Source organism: Eumetopias jubatus, unplaced genomic scaffold, assembly GCF_037043125.1.
Source record: "Eumetopias jubatus isolate StellerSeaLion01/CBP00866 unplaced genomic scaffold, mEumJub1_p1.0 scaffold_14, whole genome shotgun sequence".
Taxonomy (NCBI): Eukaryota; Metazoa; Chordata; class Mammalia; order Carnivora; family Otariidae; genus Eumetopias; species Eumetopias jubatus.
Window position 1 is genome coordinate 83,726,470 of NW_028274820.1, and position 19,644 is coordinate 83,746,113.

The following is a 19,644-nucleotide window of genomic DNA, read 5'->3' on the forward strand; positions in this document are numbered from 1 at the left end:
AGTCTATCCATTATACACTCTGAAGATTCTGGGTCCTAAATAAATAAATCCTCTCTTTACCCCATGAAAAACAAGGTTCCATTGTCTCCCATCGTAAATCTTGAGGCATTGTTGGTTTTACTTATAACTCCTCCTCAAGCAATCCGAACTTCCCCATTGCCCGTACAAACTGAGAAGAAAGAATAAGTAAATTGGGAGGAGTGAAAGGAAGTAATACATTTATTGGACACTAATGTGTGTCCAGCTGTGGTGTAAAACCCTGACAGATGGGTTTTCTCTTTTTTTGTAATGCAAGTACCTGACCTAGGCTTCAGTTGCCAGGCATCCACTTCAAAAATAGCTCTCTCTCAAATAAACACACTGCCAGCCACAAACTAGAGAAAGAGCCAGGCCATACCATCCCCCTCACCCCCAGGCTCCTTTGTTTTAGTGATCTTGGTTGGTTTCAATAAATGACCAGTTTGGGCTGTGGGGTATTTTTTTTTCCTCTTCTGGAGCATTACATTCCTGCTCTCATACTGTAAATTAACCAATAAGAAGTGAACACAACAAAACCGAGGCCCCACCCTTGACCACAATAAAAGCACAATCAATCTCAGACACCTCCCTCTCTCTCTCACCTCTCACCTCGCTGTGTGGCCCCAGATGTGCTGTGTATTTCCAGGGCTTGTAAGTAATAAACCTTCTCTTTTTTTCAAAGTTTCCTGATGGTGATTACAGAAAGGCATCTTACACTCATAATAAGAACCACAAGGGCTGGTCCAGCCACAACACTGGGTGTGGACAGGCTGAGACTGGTACCTAACACCAGCACTCTGAAATCTATTTTCCATGGATTACTGAACTTAATGCTCAAAACAAACTGTGAGGTCAATGAGCCCCATTTTTGCAGTCTGGAAATTGAGAAAAAATGAGGGTAAGTCACTTCCATGTAAGAAGTCCATTATGGAGCCTAGATTCATATCCAGATTATAAACTCCTTTCTCTATATTATGCCATGTATTCTTATTTTAAAAATGGCTCAGTCATTATTTCATTTAACTAATGATCTGGACACTCCCCTTAACTCTCTGACTTCATCTTCTGTTACTTTTACCTTTGCTCACTTCACGAAAACCCCATGAGCTTTCTTGCTATTCTTTAAACTAAGTTCCTTAAACAAAAATCAGCTATGAAAGCAATTAATAGTACTATTGTGAAATATAATTATTTATATGTATAATTAGGAATCTATGACCTTAAGAAATGTATTTTGGTTAAAGTTTTATTTAGGAGATGATTACCTCGACTAAGATATTTGGCAATACAGATATATTTGTGAAATTAAAGTATATTAACAATTACGGAGAAATAATTACAAATTAAAATGACTACAGAACAAATAGTGTTACAATAGAAGCATAAATATAACCTCATTGAAAATGTGCTAATATTTTATCCAGTTTGTGGATATTAATTCCAATTCTTTCAAACTGCAACAGATTTATTTATGGAAATTGCAAGCATGCGGAGTACAAACATTCTACTCCATTCTACGTGACACACTTACTAGCCAAAACATGTATCTCAAGTTGGGAATACTGGGGAAATGCTGCACTTTTTAAAATATATTTGTGCCCTTTTGCTTTTTGAAGTGTATTTTTTTATATATTGAGATCCCTTTGCTTTCCTGAAAATAAAATCACTTTTAGTCTTCATGACCTGTGAATATTAGTACATAACTGAAAAGACTTATAAATAATGAAGAACCCATTTGATATGGTAGACATGTTAAGATTGCTCTATGGCTTGTGACTGCAGCAATTATTATAAATCTTTTATTGGTGAATTTTTGTCCATGTCTTTCTCATTCTATACCAGCCAGCTATTTCCCAGCTCAGAAGGATACCATGCTGGCTGGGACTTTGTTAATGTGGAATATTTTTAACATGCAAAAACACAGAGAAGGTTATATGAAAAGTCACATCCCCACCACCAAGTATTTATAATCCCCTTCTTTCCTCCCCAGATATAACCACAATATTGAAGTTGCTGTATTTCCTTCCCTGTCTGTATTTTTATTTTCCCTCATATGTATCTATTCATAAAGAATATAAGTATCATACTTTTACTTTTTCTATCACCATTATGCTTTCAAGATTTGGCCAATGTTGATATATTAAGATCTACTTCATTTATTGAAGTCTTATGTAATATACCACAAATTATTTATCCTTTCCCCTATAATAGTCATTTATGTTGTTTCTAATTTTTCACTATTAAAATCAATGCAGCACTTATATGAAAATCCATGGGCACTTATATGAGAATTTCCCTATAGTATGTACCTAGAAGAATTACTAGCGCTAGTACAGAATGCAAATTTTCAACATTACTGGATATTGCTAAACTGCCTTCTAATGTGGTTTCACCAATGTATTCTCTCACCAATAGTGTGTGAGAGTTTCAAATTCCCTACAACCTCTCCTGTATTTGGTACTGCCAATATTAAAAAAAACAAAAACAAAAACAAAACACAACAAAAACCACCTTATTTGATGGGTATAGAAGTATATGTCCTTGATTTTTTAAAATCTGTGTTATCTTGATTACTGGTGAGCCTGAGCATTTTCATGTTTATTGGCCACTTACTTATCCACACTTATTACCTGCTTGTTCCTGTTCTTGTTTTTTTTTTTTTTATTTTACTCAGCGAGCTGTTTTTCATTTCTCACTGATTTCTGGAGTTATTTATATAGACAGGAACCTAATATATATATATATATATATATATATATATATATATAATGTTTCCTACAAAATTTGTTTAAGTGTTGTTTCCAAATGTGTCTTTAAATCCGTCTGGCTTTTATTTTGTTTTAAAATGTGAGGTACGAACCTAATTAATTTTATTTGTCCATTTATATAGCAAATTACTTCAATATAATCAATAATCTATTCTCTCCTCACTGATTTTTAATACCATTCCATTCATTTGATTTCCCATATGATCAGTTCCTGAGATCTCTATTCTGTTTTGCAATAAATGTACAAAAATAAATTAATAATTAGGTATCTTATAGGCAGCTCATAGCTATTACTGCCCTTTTGAATTTTTCAATGTAATGACATTTGTTTCTGCAGTATAAAAAGGTTCTTAAATAATTCTTATACCCAACAAAATTGCTACTTCTAAAATCTGTCAGTAAATGCTCTTGGATATTCTTACATATACACTTATATTCTGCAAACCATAATCTTATTACTTATTTTCTAATCCTTATATGATCTTTTTTATTCTAATCCCTGTATGCTCCTCTTGTCTTATTGTATAGTCTCAGACCTAGCTACATAAATAATTGACAGCATACATCCTTAAAGAAGAGGGAAGCATATTTACCATAAATGTTTTAAACTGTTAACTAGTATATTCAGATTTTCTCTTTCCTCCTCTGTTGATATTGGAAATTTATACTGTCTTAGAAAAGTGTTCAGCTAATCTAAGATAGCATGCTATTTATTTGGCATAACATGTTCAGAATATTGTCTCAAGATTTAAAAATCTTTACTAGATCAGAAATTATATCATTTTTATTGCTCATAGTGCTGTATGTGTTTGTGTGTCTCCTTTTTTATTGATAAATTTTGCCACGGGCTCATCTATTTTAACCTCTTTTTCAAAAAACCATCCTTTGTGTTTTGTTAGTAATTTCCATATTGTTTTGTTTGCTCTTTTATTACTTTGTGCTCCTTTTCTTATGATTTCCCTCTTTCCATTTCTGTGGGTTTTCTGCTGTTCCTTTTCTAACTGCTTGTGTTAAATCCTCATTTGTTTATTTTCAAATCACTTATTTTCTAATATATACATTTATAACTAGAAACCTTCCTTTAAGAGATTACCACAACCCATGAGTTGTTATATGTACTATGTTCACTGCCATTCAATTATAAATATAGTATGATACCTACTTTACTTTCTTCATTAGCTCATGAATTATTTAGAAGCCTATTTTTCAATTTCCAGCTAGATGAGAGAGTTTGGGTTATTTTTTATAGTCCGTGCCTAATTTTGTTGAATTTATTTCATGGAATTTATTTATTTATTGCTAACATTTTTTGGGACCTTGTGTGATAATACCAACACACATTAGTCAAATATTTCCCATGTGTTAGGCACTATTCTAAACAGTTCACTACGTTTTAACTTGTTAAAACTCACAAAAGTCCTAGATATTATTATTACCTATAATTTGTGAATGAGGACTCTGAGCCATAACAAGACATAGCAAGATTTAACCACCTTGCACACCTAGTATATTGTGGTGCTAAGACTCAGACTTGGTCAAACTCCAGAGTCTGCACTTACACCCTCCAAAACAGACTGGTTCGATGTAGCATGCTCAAGGAGAACAGATGTTCACATTTGTTGAACGTGCAATTGGATATACATCGATGAGATCAGTTTTGCTAATTGAGTCATTCAAATCTTCTATATCCTTTGGTCTAATTAATATATCAATTTCTGGGAGATGTGTTAACATCTCTTATTTAGATTATAGTTTCATTAATTTCATCTCACTGTGCTTTTACTTTTTAAGTTCATTTCAGTTCATACTTGTCTTACCTTTTGATGAATGATTTTTTATTAACCTATATTTCTCTAATCTCTACTAATACTTTACAATAAATTCTATTTTCTGATATTACTTTACTTATACCACCTTTCATTTTCTTTTTATTTGAATTTGCCTAGCAAATCACTTTTTATTTTCATACACACATACATATGCATACATACACACACGTGGGTGTGTGTGTATGTATTTGTGTAATACACTACTTTTTTGCTGGATTGTGCATTTTACTCAATCTGAGATTTTCTGTTTTAATGGCTGAGTTATGCTGTAACTATTGATATTTTATATTTATTTCTACTGACTTATTTTGTATTCTTTATTTACCATCCTTTCTGTTGTTTCTATGTTTTCTCCTTTTCTGCCTTTCATCAGATTGATCAACTTTTTGGTATAGCACACCTTTTTTGCTTCTAGTGATTTCTAAGCTATAGATTGTACTTTTATTCTTTTAACTGTTAACCTTAAGTTTTTAATGTACACAATTATATAATGACATATTAGGTACATTATTATTTTTATTTTATTTTGTTTTGAAAAATGCAAAGAGTTTAGGAAGGCTTAATTTCAACCATTCAAATACATCCTTGTTGTCTAAAGCTTTATTTCCACATTATTTAAAACCAATGCCAGCCACTTTTTGAAAATCATTGCTTCTTATACTTTATTGCTTATTACTAGAATCAATTTCCTTCTTTTAAAGTTAGTAATTACTTCAGGAAGAGTCTGTAAGAGGCAAATTCCCCAACTCTTTATATGACCTAAAATACCTTCATTTCCCTTTATTCTTAAATGATAGTTTGAGAATAGATTTATAACTATTGTTATTTTTCCCTCAACATTTAAAAAACATTTCTTCTGTCTTGTGGCATCTATGTGACTAATTAGAACTTTGCTAGTAATTTTATTGCTGAACCATCATGGATCATGTCTTTTCCCTTTGGTATCTTTAAAGATTTCCTTTTGTCTTTTCATTTCCCAGTTTCCCTGTGATGTGTCTAAGTGGGCCTGGCTGTTCCTTCAGTCTGAGACCCATCTCATTCTCTATATCTACATCTTTCTATTCTATCCTTCTGGAACTCCTGCTTTAGAGTTTTACAGTTTTAGAGCTTACATTTAAGTCCTTGATCATACTGAATTACTTTTTCATATGGTATAAGCACAGTAGTATTTTCTTAAAGTGGCTACTGCCTAGAAAGTTCTTCTCTAAACATTAATGATCTGACCAAAAAAAGACAGATTTGGGGTTACTATACATAATTGTTATCATAGCACTATTAGATGATGTGAGTTACCAGCCTCCTTGATATTTTGATCTCTCTAAAATATATGGAATTTTAAATCTTAGTACAGAGATATTGATTCTTTTACATTTTCTATGGTCCACAGAACTAAAAGGAGCCATCATTACTTCAATTTTGATACAAGATAAAGAGGGAGTACTAAAGCACCAAGAACTACAAAGTTCAATGAGCTTTAACCAACTTGAGTCACTAGTATGATGGATTCTAAGGAAATTAAAAACTCATTTACGTAGGCTGATTTCTTACATTGTCTTGATGCAGCCTTGTTCTAAACTCTCACTGCCAGGATTTACAAAAAAAGAGGGAAAGTAATAAATTGGACACTTTCTTACCAAAACCACTGGACGTTTATTTGAAATTTAGATGTATTGACTGGAGACTTTTACGAATTTCTGGAAACTGATGTCAATATTTTCAATTAATGAATCACTGGCAAAGAGAAAGAATAGGAATTCTTTATAATATGGTAAACCCTAGTAAATAATTCTTCTCTGCATTTCTCTCTATATTGCACTATCAGGAAAAAAAAAGAGAGATGTAAGGGGTGAGACAAAAGACCCTATGTAAAGCTTTGGTCAGTGGAAGCAAAAAAAAAATGGTAAGAATGCTCACAGAGAAATGAGAGGAGCGAAAGGTAGAGGAGAAACCCAGAGAAGAACAGAGATGGGATAACATAGAAACTAAGGTGAAAGGAGAAGCAAAGACAAGAAACAGGGAGGAGGGGAACCACACATGACAAAAAACTATTATTTTCCACCTGTAATAAAAAAGGATGCAGTTTCTACTGGGTATTTATCCCAAAGATACAAATGTAGTGATCTGAAGGGGTACATGCACCCTGATGTTTATAGCAGCAATGTCCACAATAGCCAAACTGTGGAAAGAGCCAAGATGTCCATCGACAGATGAATGGATAAAGATGTGATATATATATACAATGGAATATTATGCAGCCATCAAAAGGAATGAAATCTTGCCATTTGCAATGACACGGATGGATCTAGAGGGTATTATGCTGAGCGAAATAAGTCAATCAGAGAAAGACATGTATCATATAATCTCACTGATATGAGGAATTCTTAATCTCAGGAAACAAACTGAGGGTTGCTGGAGTGGTGGGGGGGTGGGAGGGATTGGGTGGCTGGGTGATAGACATTGGGGAGGGTATGTGCTGTGGTCAGCGCTGTGAACTGTGTAAGACTGTTGAATCACAGACCTGTACCTCTGAAACAAATAATACATTATATGTTAAAAAAAGAAGAAGAAGAAGAAGAAGATAGAAGGAGGGGAAAAATGAAGGGAGGGAAATCAGAGGGGGAGATGAACCATGAGAGACTATGGACTCTGAGAAACAAACTGAGGGTTCTAGAGGGGAGGGGGTGGGGGGATGGGTTAGCCTGGTGATGGGTATTAAGGAGGGCACGTACTGCATGGAGCACTGGGTGTTATATGCAAACAATGAATCATGGAACACTGCATCAAAAACTAGTGATGTAATGTATGGTGATTAATATAACATAATAATAATTAAAAAAAAAAAAGGATGCAGTTTGAGAACCAGAGACCCAAGCCGAAGGCAGACGCCTAACAACTGAGCCACCCAGGTGCCCCCAGGGACAGGATCTTAAGTGGAACTCAAGAGAAGGAATCAATCAGCAATACATCTGGAAGTAATAATAAAGTGACTCAATCTTACTAACAGTTTGCAGCACAAAATCATACAACCAGGATTTAAGGTACTTACCCATCTGAAAATGTTCATGAGAAAATAATGAAATGTGGAAATAAAGGTGCTCCATCAGAGAGTGTGATAATTAGTGGGATGTAGCTGGAGGGCAGGCCCAAGCCCTGAGGCAGCAGCACCCCACCCCACTTCCTGGGACCTGCCTGGGACCTCACCCTTATGAGTCTGAGGCCACCAGAGGCACCCAAGGCCCCCACCTGGCTGAGAGGAACATATATATAATGCATATTATATATACAAATATTATTTATATAATAATAAATACAATATATAGTATATAAGTATAAAAAATATAATAATATATATTATATAAATAATATGTCATGTATAACTGAAACTTGCTAAGAGAGTAGAACTTAAGTGTTCTCACCAATAAGTATGTATATGTGCACGTGCATGCGTGTTTAGTGATGGATGTGTTAACTCAATGTACAGATATATCAGATATATCAGATCATTACTATGTACACTTCAAATACCTTACAATTTTATTTGTCAATTATACCTCAATAAGCTAGAATTTTTTTTAATACAGACTTATTTTGCTACATCTGGGCCTTTTAGATGTAAAGAAGGTCTGATGTATGATAGATCCCTCATCTTGAAAATGGCCTTTTGAAAGAATAAGGAAGAAAAAAATTATAGACAAGAAATGCCTTCTGAAAGTGACTTTTGGAAATGGAATTTTTAGACCACCTCTAGAAGAAATACCAGGAGCCACACGGGTCCACATATATTCAGTAGGTTAGAGGTGGCGAAGCCAAAGACAATGAAGAGGAGTAATATGGTTCCTATGCTATATGTGCCATATTAGGAGATATTTTCATATTTTTCCCATCATACTGTATGTGCATGATATTCCTCACAACTGTATAGTTAACAACACTAAGTACTTTTTTGAAATAGCTAATCTCTCTAGATGTTCTGAAGTGCCTGATTTATGTTTAAAGTAGAGATAGTAAAATAACACATTTTATAAATATCCTTCTGTTAAAATTAATATGAAATCTGTCTTTTGGAAACGGAATGACCAAACCACCTCTTTGAGCAGTATGATTGTGTGTGAGCACTGACTCAGGGGACAGGGAGAAGAAGGGACTGAAAAGGGCTCCACGTCAATGGTTTTATAATAAGACAAGATTAACCATTGTTCTGTATGTTCTGTCCATTTTGTTTTACTTTCCTGAGTATACAATGGACAAACAAGTCCTAATATTGCAACATCTAGTCTTTCCTAGGTGTTACACATGTTGCCAGTGTATGGTAAAAGAAGAGTTACCAAATTATTTTGCGCAGGGGTCCTGGGTGGCTTAATTGGTTAAGTGTCTGCCTTCTGTTCAGGTCATGATCTCAGGGTCCTGGGATTGAGTCCTGAGTTGGACTCCCTGCTCAGCAGGGAGTCTGCTTCTCCCTCTGCGCCTTCTCCCTGTTTGTGCTCTCTCTCTCTCTCCCACCACCCCCTCGCAAAAAAAATAAAACCAAAACCTTTTAAATAAATAACTTTGCACATTTTGTGTTACAATTTATAGGAAAGATGGCTCTGAAAATGACTTGTAAAATTCATCTCTAAATATTACAGATACTTATATTTGTCCATGCAGTGAACACTAGAAGTGTTAAATAAAAGAGTGTTAAATAGAAGAGACAATTTTGCAGTTGATCATGATAAACTAAAATACTCATACATATGCTTCATAAGATGTGTTTGTGGATCCAAATTATCCTTTATGCTTTATTCTTTGCATGAAGCATTTACCACCATTGTCAGCTCACACCAAAGGGCACTCAGAGTAAACTTGCATATGTCTTAAATGACCTGGGTGCTTGGTCTGTAACTTGCCATGAAAACTTGCTTCTGCTCATAGTCTTTGTGTTTGCATAGGATGGAGGGAAGGAAAGTGGCTCTGTGTTTTGAGAAATTTCAACTCTCTGTCCTTAGGTTTGAAAATCAAACTCTTCTAAGTGTTGTTCTGCCCTATCTCTTCTTTCTACTTTTCTTTTCTTTCCCTTTTTTCCTCTGCATTCTGAAATGCCAAAGAGGTTTGGGAAGGAAGATATCACACAATTAGGACATTGGAAGACGAAAGTCACTCCCATTCCATTGCTTTTTTAGTCTTATCTTCCTGGGAGGCCATTTCCCAACACCAGAGGAAATATTAGGAGCATTAACTCTTTTCATTGCTAAGACTCTGTTTAAGTCATCGCAACCAGCAGTACTCTCAAGGACCCTCTGTTTTAAAATCAAGGTGATACTAGTACTTTAATCTGTTTAGTACAGTGTTATTAAAGTTGTGTGGAAAGAAAAAGAAAGACCCTCACCTTCTTTTGGGACCATGTTAACATTTTTGAAAATGTGCATTATTCTTCTCAGTAGATAAAACATTTAAGGTCAGAACTATACTAGAATATCCAGATTCCCTGCAATTGGTTTTCTGCCACTGAAACCTCAAAACGAGATATTCTCAGCAGTGTACTGCATATATTACACGGGTGCATCAAAGATTTATAACTCCTCTTGGTCCACCTCCGGGGAGCATTTCATCATCGAAGAAAATAACTAAACTCATTTGAGCCCCTCTTTAATTTTTAAAATGAAAATCTATATCCATCAGGCATATGTCAGAGTTTTCAGAGAGAAAACTAAGATAACTTTTGCAAAATTCTTTTTTTAACACAATTACAAAGTACTCAGATTGTAAAGAAACTTTTACATTAATAAAAAGTATCTACCAAGTAACTACCAATTCCCTAGTATTATGCTCTATATTTAGACTCTCTACTACAATTTAAAATACACACACACACACACGAACATGCATGCACACATGCACACACACACACACAGTCTTAGAGATGTGTTTTTCCTCTTCTGACATGTATTACCATTGTTTCACCTTTGATAAGTTTCACTGAGGAGCACTTCTCAACCTAAATTGTGTCTGCACAGTGCACTCACTTTGGCTTTTTGATGAAAATGCCAAGTCAATTCAAAAACAACCCCATTTGCTGTACTTTTTATCCCATACATGAGCAAATCTACTGAGCATATTAGTTTCCTCTAAGATGGAGAACCCTCTTTTACATTTTAGCTTAATAAGAGCAAAACTTACTGTAATAACTGAGTGGGAAAACCAGCTGATGCTTATAAACTGCATTATTAGGTTATCAGCCAAAGTGTTTTATATATATTATTTACTGCTCATGAACCCTTAGAAAATAGTACTATTATTACCTCCATTTAAACATTCAAAGAGAGAAATAACTTTCTCAAAGTTACAGAGCTAGGATTTGAATGGAAGAAGTCTAGAGCCAGAGACCAATGCCAACCACTGCAATATACACGTTAGCCTCTCTAAGACCCACATGCAGGAGTATAAGCAGAGAACTATCATTAATTCACACTAACTAGATGTAACTAAGGGTGAATAAGCCAAACATGTGAATACGTCAGTTCCTGACCTCACCTTTTCCAGAGCTGTGTTTTGTCTTTAAGCAGTCATTTACATGTCCAGCCTGTCAATATAGCAACCTCTCTGACTGACATATACAGAATTCTTCCATGCTCTCAAAAAATAATTGGTTTCACCTATTCCAAATACGTCAAACATTTGCTAACTATTGTGACAAATATGTGGAAAGTCAAGTGGTTATCAAAACTATGTATTTCTTCTAAGTCAATATGTTGTAAAAAAATTTGCAATTAATAAACAGTCCTATTCAAGTATTGATTACTTAATGGGTTATCCCTTTTAGGATTATTAGACAATACATGAATAAATAAATATAAGTGTGAAATTTGCCTGCATACTTTGTTTCTAAGGAGGTGTCAGTCACTTTCATTTCTTAAATATCATTTGTATTGTTAAATTATCATGTTTTTTAAGCTCTGACCTCTTTGAGTTTCATTTCTGACTGCCACATGGAATTCTTCATCTGGAAACCTAGCATGCACTTTGAAAATCAACAGGTCACCATTCTTGAAGCTTCTAAATCTGTTTAGATTAAATATATTTCAGTGCTCATATAGAAGTGCATGACTCAGGGTAAAATAAAACTTTCTGAATGATACATTTTCTGACAAAAATTCAGATGTGACTTATATTACTCATCGAATCCTAACCCCAACCATCAAATTTAGAAATCACCCAATCCACCTGCTTCATTTTACAGTTGAAGAGGCTCAGACCCTGCAAGAAAATGTGACTTGTCCAAGATCATCCTGAGTTGTAGCTGAACTGCAACTAGAATCTTGAATTCTGATTTTTTTGTGTAATTGCCATTATTTTTATACTGAGCATCCTATAAGCCAGCCACCATAGGGAGTGTTTTACTTGTATTATCTCATTTAATCCTCAAAACAATCCTGTAGGGTAAGCATTATCCTACAAATGAGGCAAGTGGAGCTCAGGGTGGTAAAACCACTCATCTAAGTTTGTGGAATGACAGCATCAGAATCCCAACATGTGCCTTTTTTGCTCTAAATTCCCTGGGTTTAGTCAGCTTCTCTAGAGCAATGTTCATTCTGTGTTACTCACTTTCCTCCTATGAATGCAAATTGTATAAACATAGAGATACATTTGACCATTTTAACCATTAAACACTTCATATTACAGTGTTTTCTACAATAGAATTAACATATTAAAATGTGTTAACAACCACATATTTTGCACAAATGTTTTGAAGCCTTAATTTCAACTTGTAGGACATGCCTACAAATCATAAGGTAACCACACATTTTGTTATAATTTGTATTCTATTAGTCACTAATTGGACGCCATGTAGTTGGAGTCTATTAAACTGTGTATTAAGTTATCCAGTGCCTCTTTTCCTGAATCACCACAGATATTATCACTATAAATCAGTACCCTTCAAATTTCATTTCATAACTCAAGATATATTCAAATATTTTAGTGGGTGTCAAAAAATCTCAAAAATATTTCATTTATTTCACTTATATTTTGGAAATCTGCATGTTCCATATATTAATTTAAATTTGGGATGGGTTAAGAAGAGATCTAAAGGAAGCTTTAAAATGGAATAGTATTGGGACACCTTGATGCCTCGGTTGGTTAAGCGTCTGCCTTCAGCTCAGGTCATGATCCCAGGGTCCTGGGATCGAGCCCTATGTCAGGCTCTCTGCTCAGCAGAGAACCTGCTTCTCCCTCTGTCTGCTGCTCCCCCTGCTTTTGCTCTCTCTCTCTCTGTCAAATAAATAAATAAGTAATCTTTAAAAAAATAAAATAAAATAAAATGGAATAATATTATAACTATAAGTACCACAGAGGGAAAAACAAACAGGAGAAAGTATTAAAGAGTAAGAATACTAGGAAGAATTTAAATAGGTAGTAAGCAATATGAAATTCCTCACCTACATAAAATCAAAGAATTTGAGATATCCACAGAGGCAGCTGTGTAAACCTCTACACCTCCTCTAGGTTGGTGTGGTCCCAATATTGAAAACCTTGCCCGAGAGCAGTCCAATTTAAGCAGTGACTATAGCTATGAACAAGCAATTATATGTTCATCATCATGGCCAAAATGCATCATGTGGACTATCTACACAATCAATTGTTCAGCAAGCCAATTCATCTCAATAAGACAACATTAATAAAGAATTAGATAAACTATCATCTGGTTATATCATGCATAAGAAATCACCAACTAGGGCGCCTGGGTGGCTCAGTTGGTTAAGTGACTGCCTTCGGCTCAGGTCATGATCCTGGAGTCCCGGGATCGAGTCCCACATCGGGCTCCCTGCTCGGCGAGGAGCCTGCTTCTCCCTCTGACCCTCCCCCCTCTCATGTACTCTCTCTCTCTCACTCTCGCTCTCTCAAATAAATCTTTAAAAAAAAAAAAAGAAATGACCAATTAGTTCTCAAAAACTGTCCTCTCCATACTTCCTCTGTGGATATCGCCCTAGGTCAGATAATGTCACTTCTCACCTTGATTATTGTATTAAGCTTTTAATGGGTCTCCCTATCTCCAATCTTATCAACCCCACATTGCACTTTAATGACTTTTCATCACCTGGAGAATAACTAGAAACTCCTTTTTGTGCTTGGCCATTGCCTCCATCTCCAGCCACAACTGGCCTCTCTCTCATGGGAAACCTGTGTCCCAGCCATGTGAACTGAGTGCTAATCCTGCACCCAACACTCTCTCTCTCTCTCCTCCCTCTTCCTGTAATGTTTCCCCTGAATAGAATGCTTCTCTTTCCTTCTACACTTGGATGACTTCACCTTTGACACTCTACTCATTCTTTGATCTCCCCCAAGTAAAGCTTTCCATGACCTTTCCCAGGCTGAGCTGCTTCTCTTCTGTGCTTCCTTTGCATCATCTACCAAACCACTTAGTCTCCGGCAGCATTTACTATCTCCCCAACAGGACAAGTTCTTGAGGTCAGAGACTGTCTTATTCATCTTTATGTCCTGGTAACTAGCTGAGCACCTGGCACATGGAAAATACTCAATAGATGTTTGTTGAAATGATGAATAAATGAAATAGCTTAGTATTTCCCCACAGTGCCTGATCTTAAGAATCACTTGGGTCCTAATTAAAAATGCAGATCCCTAAACTAATCCCTTAGAGATTCATATTGACCAGTGTGGAATGGGGCAAAAGATTTTGAATGTTTATCAAGTATTCAAAGTGATTTTCATGAGGATGAAGGAGGAAATGGGAGAATCACTATAGTCATTTAATCATAAGAATTAAGAACATCTATGTCTTTCACAAAATAGCTCTGTCCTTGGGTTGCCTCTCTTTGAAATATCCATGGGGACACGCTTCCCCATTTACCTGATACCTAACTGTGTTGTGCAAATTAAAAAAAAAAATTTTTTTCATCATACAAAAATAAGGGCATGAGAATAATCTATCCTTAGTTCAGAATATAAAGTCAGCAAGGGACTTAGTTATGATTTCAACATTGTTTGTATTCTTTCAGCCAGTGTTTTGGATGTGGCCTAAAAATGTCATGACTCAGAGTAGTTATTTGTACAATTGCTTTAAAATTTTATCTAAACCACTGTAATTTCACACCTGGCATTGAAGTTATCTAGTTTGCCTGCATGAACTCCACTTACTTGATGATTACACAGTACTTTCTGAAACTTAGTGTGTAATGTTTTATTCTTTAACTCACAAACTTGTTCAAAGAGAATACCTTTCTTCATGTTGCCACTTACTCAATATACATCACTCCTTAATTCTGGCAGTAATCTTTTCACCTCCACCACTCAATGGAAACTTTTCTTTTGAAGATCGCTAATAATCTCCGAATTGCCAAATCTAACAAAATTTAGCAGCACCAGTTGGCTTCTGGACTAATAGTGCAAGGCAAGCTTTTCTTCAACACTCATTGCTTGTTGGCTTCCTGGTGTTCCCACTCTGCTACTTTGGATCTCCTTTGCTATTTTTTTTTTTTTTATTCTTCTGCTTCTAGATATGCTTGATTCCGTTTTGGAATCTAAACTTACTTGTCTGGCAGTTCTTCCAAATTCGGCAAGCTGTTTGGATCTTACCACACAACACTGCTCTCCATGTATCCTATGGTCTAGACCAGCACTAGTCACATGTGGCTTTTAAATTAATAAGAATTAAAAGAAATTAAAAATTCAATTCCTCTGTCACATGATCCACATGTCAAGTGCCCAGTAGCCATATGTAGCTAGTACAACACATTTTTAGAACATTTCCAACATAACAAAAAGTTCTGTTAGGCGGTGCTAATCTAGACAGCTGGACTACTCGTCTTTTTTATCTCTAAGTTTTAGCCCATTCCACTCCCTTTATCAGGAATGCTGTCCACCAACCATATCTCTTCCTATTGAAATGACCCCTTCTTTAAGATTTACCCTAAATATTTGCCTCTCTCCAAAATCTTTACCAATCACTCCAGCTGGAAGTGTTTATGGTTCTACTACGAACTCCCAAAATTCTCTGTGTCACTCTTACCCATGTTTCTTTGCTTTATCCTTATTGGTGTGAACATATCTGCCAATTGTCACTGAGTACTTTCCATGTGCTAAGCTAAGTGCTTGATATTTCTCAGATCCTTACAACTCCCCTGTGAAATATATGGTGTTTCACTATATTAATGTTAAGGAAATGGATGTAAGATGATGAAGTGATTGGCCAAATGAAAGTTTGAGATGGGAAGTGATTGTCCACGGTCACAGAGTAGTGAGCCCTGAATCACTCCAGGTCAGTCTAACGTCAAAGCCCATACCCTTTAATCGTGGGGACACACTGCTTCCTCTATCTCATTTACCGTATCAATGCCCACTCCATATTCCTAATAGTACACACAGCTCCACTGGTGAATGAGTGAATAAATGAATAAATGCCTCAAATGTATAAGGTAATTTACAGTTCATAAAACTTGTTGACAGCCATAATTCATTTCCATATGATTTCCCCCAATAGCTCTGAGGTTGCTGTGCAGGAAACATTATCTCCATTTCACAGAGGCTGAAAGAGTTCAGAAGCCTCCTGAAGTTCACATTGCTATTTAGTGACAGGGATAGGAAGTCAGCCCAGGTCTTCTGTCTCCAAGTTCTCTCAGCCTTTCTTTCAAATACCCTGAGGGTTCAAAACTCATCAATACACCAAAGACTCAAAGTGTCATATCTCAATACACTATTTTCTATTTGCCCTTGTTTATTCTTTAAAAAACAAGATAATGAAGCTTAATTGTTTATGTCTATGGGAGGGGGGAGAGGCAGTGTAGTCAAGTTTTCAGTGTTGGTTAAATAGCCACATATTTAGATCTTTATCATTCTGTTTTTGCCTTAACCCCATTAAAATAACTTGCTTGTATTAAACAAAAATTCTGGGAATGTTAATTAGCAATTTAGCTATGAATATGCATGATTATTTTTAAGTCTTATAATATGCATGGGTCTTATCTGTAATTATATCTGCAAGTTCTTCCCCCCCCCTTCAGGAAAGCCATTTAAAACACATTTGGGAAATGTTTAAAAAAAATTAATTCTATTACTCTTATTTTCCAGAATTTTCTTAAATGTTTTATGGCTATAATTATTTTTTCCTTCTCAAGGCAAAGCAATATATCACAAGATACATTATCATATTTATTGACAAAATACAAGATTCAAAAAATTAATTTTATACCAGTTAAATAACAGAAGAAAAAGGTATACTGATTATCTTCTTTATTATATTAATTTTCTCATATACTTAAACAGTTTTGTATTTTGTCTTGTATCTGCATTTACACTTAAGAGTGGATATCATACTTCCATTTATTAATTTATCCATCTTGGAACCTTATGTATTTATGTGTATATATAAAGTTAGTTGGGAATAAGACATAGAAGGATTAAACTCACCTATTTTGAGTGCCTTTTCCTTGTCATGATGCAGATTCTTTACAAAAATTATCTTATATAACCCAAAGAGGAGTTTAAAAAATGATTTGCCCAGACAACCCTGCCAGAAAGTGGCAAAGGTCAGTTTGAACCCAGGCCTGCCTAATTCCAAAGTCTATAAACTTTTGAGTATAGGTGACCAATGATTGAATGGATGAATATTAAATTAAAGGCCACATGAGTAAAACATAAATGTGCCTGATATCTATTCACTAAAATTTTTATTGAATGAATTAATAAATAAATAAATAAATAAATAAATAAGTGGCTAGAGCTCAATACACATCAGCTCACTAACCTCCCCACCAAAAGAGAAGATTTTCAAATAAACACTCAGAAGGAATACACAATTAGGAAAACATTTCAGCAACAATGGGGCTTTTATAGGACTCTTCCAAAGTTCAAAGTCTTAATGCATAAGCAATTTCCCTGAAGCCTATAATGCCCCTGGATTTCAAGTTGAGGAGTCTGATCATCTGGAAACAGAAAATTAAGTATCTAAAATATTGTTAAATAAATAGATTGAACTGAAATTAGCCTCTTAGGACTTTAACTGCTTCCATATTAAGTCCAAGAGATAGAAAAAGGAATGATGTTCACTACAACCAAATATTGCCTAATTCCAAACTTAATTTCTGCAATTTGATCTAATGTTACATCAAGGCATATGGGCCCTCCACATGTGAAGAGCTTACACCAACTTAAAGCAAATGCATCACATGGGCAAGAATGCAAACTCAACTAGTAGTGATATTTCTTTTGCTTTATTTCATTCCTTATTTCCTATGCCTGCAGCCACAATCCAAACCTATCTCCAGTCACTTTACCACTGGCTTATCCTAAAAGCTTTGTAGCTCTTCTCCCTGCCATCAACTTTTCTTCCCACTTCCACTCTTCCTGCAAATGGCTGCTAGAAAAATCTTCCCCAAAGACAGCTTTTATCACAAGTTCAAAACCTATCACAATTCTCTAATGCTTGGTATATAACAGACTCTCAAAGTCTTTCCCCTCTCACCATCCTAGTTTCTCATGTCTCCTTGAGGCAGATTCTACATGAGTTTAAAAAAAAAAATCAGCTTTCTTATCAGTGCCTTTTGGCATGCTGGCGATCCTAATTTAGAGCTTCTAAAACCTGCTCTGCAAATTATCTTTGACATATTTTCATCTGGGTATACTATCAGTCTCTATATTAGTCAGGGTCCCAGAAGGAAACATCCCAGATGGTTCAAATGAAGAGATTTTAATGAAGGAGTTATTTACCAAATTGTAGACAGAGTTACGGAACAAACAAGATGGTGAAGCATCCAGAGACTAGCAACAGTGAGAAGACAATATTACTGATAGAGATGAGAGACGAGAAAAGGGGATAGCATTTCCTCAGAAGCCCAGGTAAAGCAGGAGGCACGGAAGAGGGCAGCCTGGAGGAAATGACAGCCTAAAAGGACACCACCACAGCCAGGGAACAGGGTCAAAGCAGGACGTAGAGAGGAAATATGCCACCTCTATCTCCTCTCACCCTCTGATATCCTTCTAGTGCCTTCCATTGGCCACGCCCAAGATGAAGACAAAGGGAAGAGAGTCCTGGTCATGCAGTCTTCAAAGGTCAGCTTCCCAGGACTCAGAGAAGACAAAGAAAGGTGGAGAATGGGTGGGAACATGGCGAGTGGAGAACTTGCATGGCCCCAGTTAAGCTGTGGCCTTAATTGGAGGGTAGTAATTTCTGAGATTACTGGCATTCAGAGTGAGAGAACAGCTAGAAACCTCACTGAAATTGCAGCTATGTGTTGCTTTGAGCAACTTCATTTACTTAGAGGCTCAGCTTCCTTATCTTTAACATAAGAATAATACTCCATTTATAGAATAATTCTGAATATTCAAATAAAAATGTATGTAAAATATCTGGCACAATAAGAAATAAATAAATGGTAACTACTGTTACTGACTAAATGAAAATTAGTATAATAAAACTGACTTATAAAACCTCTTATAAAAGAATGGACCATCAAAGATAAGAATCAGTGCATGTTAGTGGTCACCTTTGTAGCTCACCTCCACCCCACATCCCCTTGCCTTAAAAAATATGGCAGGACATCTTTAGAACTTGGCAGGCAGACTATTTTATTTTACACTAGTGACTTGGATGCCATTTCTCTTCCTCCACTCAGTAACAGACGGTGCCCTGGACAGCAGTGACATCTGCAGCCCCGAGGGAGAAGGCACAGAGTTTAATTTTGCTTTTGGTTTAGGGCTTTAAGTACACCAACAGATTTTTTTTTTTTCCCTGTCAGTTTGCATCTAGCTTTGTATCTGACATTTTTAATGCTTTATGTATTTGGATTAACCCAGAAATTTATAGCTCCAGGTTTTTGCTTATTTTGCTTTAAGTCTCTAAATTCAACCTCCTTGATTTAAAAAAAAAAAAAAGGCAAAAGAAAATGTGAAAAAGTATTCTGGCTGTCATTTCTGTATCACTAAGCATGTTAGAAGGGGGCATTCTGCTTTTTGAGCTTCTTCTCATTACAAATTCTTAACATTTGAATATTTTAAATAATAAAAAACAAGAATACTAGGGAGAGCCTATAAAAATCTGT

General features: G+C 35.5%; 1 protein-coding gene across 1 annotated transcript in view; it reads right to left on the reverse strand.

The window, feature by feature from the left end:
• Nucleotides 1–19,644, reverse strand: part of GRM8 (glutamate metabotropic receptor 8) — a 757,410-nt gene that overhangs the window by 381,498 nt on the left and 356,268 nt on the right. The gene's annotated exons all lie outside the window — the stretch shown is intronic.